This window comes from Penaeus vannamei, chromosome 11, assembly GCF_042767895.1.
Source record: "Penaeus vannamei isolate JL-2024 chromosome 11, ASM4276789v1, whole genome shotgun sequence".
NCBI lineage: Eukaryota > Metazoa > Arthropoda > Malacostraca > Decapoda > Penaeidae > Penaeus > Penaeus vannamei.
The window spans coordinates 30,994,621-30,999,620 of NC_091559.1; the positions used below are offsets into that span (position 1 = coordinate 30,994,621).

At 27.3% G+C, this 5,000-nt stretch overlaps 1 long non-coding RNA gene across 2 annotated transcripts in view; it reads left to right on the forward strand.

Annotated features, from left to right (window-relative positions):
• LOC113817067 (uncharacterized) overlaps positions 1-5,000 on the forward strand; it is a 6,615-nt gene that overhangs the window by 119 nt on the left and 1,496 nt on the right. The window contains exons 2-3 of one of the 2 annotated variants that reach the window (XR_011398826.1): positions 1,462-1,541; positions 4,586-4,972. This is a non-coding gene — a long non-coding RNA (uncharacterized lncRNA). Of the gene's footprint in view, positions 1-1,461; positions 1,542-2,923; positions 4,973-5,000 lie in introns of those variants that run through there. The other variant, XR_003476749.2, reaches the window with a different exon arrangement.

Genomic DNA, 5,000 nt, shown 5'->3' on the forward strand with positions numbered 1-5,000 from the left:
GTTTTATCATTATTGTTGGACGTTTGATATTTATTTGTCTGTTATTGATATTTGACATTTATTTTTTCATTATGATTATTGCGATGATGATAATTATTATCGTTATTATTATCTTTATTGTTATTATTATTATTATTGTTATTATTAGTATTATTATCGCTAGTATTATCATTATTACTGTTATCATTATCATTATCTTTATCACCATCATTATCATTATTATTATTGTTATTATAACTATCAATATTATAATTTTAAACCGTATTCATGCTGTCAGATGTAAAAGAGATATGAATGAGAATGAATGTCTTCACAAGAGATGTATTTGACCGGTTTCGAAAAAATCTCTGTCAGAAATGCAAGATTCATTCGAAACCGGTCAATTTATTTATTTATTCCCATTCATATCTTTTATACATTATCATTTTTGTTATTTTTTATCACTGTTGTTGATATTATTATTATCATCTTCATTATCATTATCTAATGTTATTATTAATGAATATTAATAATATTATCATTATCATTAATGTTATTATCATTACCATTCATATTATTGACATTATCATTATCATTCATATTATTATCATTATCATTCATATTATTATCACTATCATTCATGTTATTATCATTATCATTATGACTATCATTATTATCATCGTTAATATTGTTATTATTCTCATCATGATTGTTATGATTGTTGTTACTATTGTTGTGATTATCATTATTACCATTTTCATTATTATTATCATCATCATCATCATATCATGATCATTATTATAAGTATTACTAGTATTATTGTTGTTATTATTATCATTATCATTATTATTATTATTATTGATGTTGTTGTTATTGTTGCTTTATTTACTATTATTATCATCGCTGTTATTATCAATATTACTATTATCGTTGTTACCATTTGGTTAAGATAGCAATTATTATTATCATCATTATCATTATCATTAACATTGTCATTATCATCATCATTATCATTATCATTGTTATCATCATTATTATCACCATTTGTTTTTGATACGAGTATTAGAGACAATATCATTATTATCATTATCAAAATAATAATTATTGTTATTATGATCATTGGTACCATCACCATTACTATCACTACCATTAATGTTATTGTTATTAATACCAATCTCATTATTGTTGTTGATTTGTCTTTATTGTTGTTAGAATAATTTTTATCTTTATCATCACTATTATTAATAAGCTAGGCACATTACATGAATCATGCCTGTAAGAGAAAAATGATAATAACAGTAATAATAATAACGATAATTCGTAAGTGAATAGAGTAACTGATAAGTAATTATCTGCATTTAATCAAACTCATTATAAGGTGAACAAATAAAGTCTTTGTGTATATACATGAACAAGAAACTAATAGCAGTAGACGCTCAGTTTCATTTGTCAGATAGTGAATTTTATTTCATTTCTTTACAGATACGAATGTGATCCTCTCCTGAAAAATGGCGGGAAAACGTAGAGAAGGGAGAATGAGTGTAAAGAGAAAGTATATGTTTGTTAGTTGATCTCTCTTTCTCTATCTCTTTACGTTATATTTCTTTTTATTCCCTTTTTCTCTTCTCTTTCTCTTGTTTTCTCTCTGTCTCTTCAAGTACCTATGCCTGTTTTTATGTCTACAATAGGGCTATTTCACATAATCGTGATTATTACTAAGAGTATTTACTAATTATATAATGATCGGTAACATATATTTTTTTTAATTTTCTAATTCACTTATTTCTTTCTTGTATACCTTAAGAACTTTATCATTATCAAAGAGAGATTTTAAGGTTAACTAAATGGCAAAGACAAAATGATAATTTGTCATTTCTTACAATAAAGACAAGACTATTCAAGACAAGACAGAGTATCGAATTCTTCGTAGTAATATTTCTAAAATGAATTTCCGAGTCATATTAATGGTATTTTACATGCAAATTAGACAGATAAGGAGTAATTTAATGTATAAGTTCAACTGCTATCGCTGCCGTTGTTATTATTGACATCATAGTAATATAACTTTTATCACTGTGATATCTTTAAGACTGTAATTGTACTCGCATCAACTTCTTAAAGAAATTTTCTTTATTTCATAATTTGGTATATGTCTAACATCATATTTATTTTTTTCATGATAAGTAAATATAAGTGTTATTCCATATAACTTTGTCTATAGTTGTTTTTCATTACGTAAAAAACTCTGTTTAATACTTCATCACTCTTTGCTACTGGCGTGATATCAGTAATGATAATACTATCATATATATATATATATATATATATATATATATATATATATATATATATATATATATATATATATATATATGTGTGTGTGTGTGTGTGTACATATGTATATGTATATAAATCGTTAACATTTCAAACATTTCTATGTAATAAGGAAGTCGTAATTCTATTATGATTTATTATCAAATTACTAAGAATTAAATGTTTTAATATTATCCCGAATTACAAAACGCTCTCATGTATTTCAGGAGTATTGCAGAAAATCATCTTATTAGAAATGACGGTTGCAATATAATCAACTTTCATCATATAATCAAAACAAGACAAATTAAGACAAGATAATTCGCTAACGACTGATTTTTTTCTTTCTCTCTCCTAACAATTTCTATAAAATCACACACCTCGACTTTTGTATTCAGATTTCGTAAAACACACATCTTTTTGTATACAGTATATACATGTGTGTATTGTAGGCGTGTTACATAAACATATCGTTTCATCAATGGAGACATTAATGTTCTTTTCTTCATATTTTAGTTAGTTTTACGTTACAAAAATGATCATTACAAAGAGCATTACATAGGCCTATTAGATGAGGTTTAATGATCAGTATCAGAACAACAGAATTCGTTATTGTATGCTTATCATTTGTATTTTCTCATTTACGTATTCCTTTCTTTATGCATTTTATTATCGTTATCAAAGAGATATTTTCAGGTTAATTAAATGACAAAAACAAATTAATAATTTTGTCATTTTTTATGATAAAGACAAGACTATTCAAGACAAGACAAGAGTATCGAATTCTTTTAAGTAATAATTTCTTTCAAATGTAAATTTCGAGTCAAATTAATGGTGTTTAATATGGAAATTAGATTAATAATTAGTAATATATTGTATATGTTCAACTATTATCATTGCCGTTGATATTGTTGGTATCATAGTTATATTCTTGTTATTATTGTGATGTTTCTAAGATTACTATTGTACTTCATAACAGAATAACTTCTTCAAAATTTGACATATTTCTAACATCAAATCTAAGTCTTTGATTATAAGTATATAGTTATAAGGATAATGATAATATCGTTATCATTTCAGATATTCCTGTGCAATATTTCGTTATTTAAGTGTTATAAACTATTATCAGAGTGTTAAGAATGATATATTTTTTAATACTATCCCGAATTATGAAATGCTGTTGTGTTTTTTTGTTTGTTTTTATTCGAATGAACTACAGAAATGTAGCTTATTAGAAATGACAGGTCTAATATGATCAACTGTCATCTTATCATCAAAACAAGACAAATTAAGACAAGATTAATCGAAAATGTAATTATATCGATTTTTTTTCTTTCGTCTAATAATTCTAGTGAAATTTTATATGTTCCTGCTTTTGTATTCAAACTTAATTAAACATACAGCTGTGTACACAGTATATGGGTGTTTGTTGATGACATGTTATATAAACCTCTATTGTTTTCAGAAGAGAAACGAATATAATGTTTATTGTTTTTCTTTACTGCATATTAATGTAGTATTTTTTATTGAACAAATATATTGTAATATAACTTGATATCAAGAGAATGAGAGATGTAGTGAGATGAAGCATGAATCTTAGCTTTGCTTTATTGAATAATCAAAACGAGACATTTCAAGACAAGACAATTATCGGTTTAGTATTTAAGCAGCTCATCGTTTTCTTATATTCAGAGAGAGAGAGAGAGAGAGAGAGAGAGATAGACAGACAGACAGACAGACAGAGACAAAGAGAGAGGGGGAGAGGGAGAGAGAGAGACAAACGGAGACAGAGACAGAGAGAAACAAAGAGAGAGGGAGAGACAGAGAGAGACAGAGACAGAGACACAGAGAGAGAGAGGGGGAAAGGGAGAGAGAGAAACAGATAGACACTCAGACAAGCAGACAAATAAAGACTAATTAGAAGTAAAGGGAAGATAAGTACAAGGGTAGTTTATATTCGTGTATTCTGTCATTTTCACGTGCAAAACGGGTGCATATACGGATACCGTACCCATATGTTTGAATGTTTTGTTTGTGCACAATATATGTAATATTTTCAGTCTGGTAATTACATTATTCTGATTGTTATTATCACAAAACGACAGATTATCACCATATTGTCCTTATCTTGCGGGTTAGATTCTTACAGATTTGGTTCAGATTTTAATCACGTTTTCGAAAATATAAGTTCTCTGTTATTGTAATTGTTATAGAAAATATTAGTCGATCATTTATTTATCGTGCAATTGTTGTTGAGATTTAATGATTTTTGAAATCTGTGAAATACTCTTAGAAGCTAAAAAAAAAAATAGAATAATTGGTGTTCAGATTTTTTTTTTTAAATCTGTGAAATACTCTTAGAATCTAAAAAAAAAAAAAATGTGAACTTACTGTTGCATATGATAGCCATCAAACACGACTCCAAATTAAAAGTGTGACCTTCCCTTAAGTGTGGTTCCAAGCCTGCAGATTTCACCCTCAAATCTCCAAGTGTGAACTCAACCTTCAAGTGTGATTTGAACTTCACCCTCTGCCAAGCCTTTCAATTCTCCAAGTGTGCTATAAGGGTGCGAATGTGACTATCATAACCTTCTAGAGTGACCTCTGCTGCCGAGTGTGTCTCCAGGGTCCTGAAAAGGTGTTAAAAGGACGAGCTCATATGTGGCTGGTCTTCTGTGCTGTGAGTATCATAACTATATAGTTCTTCG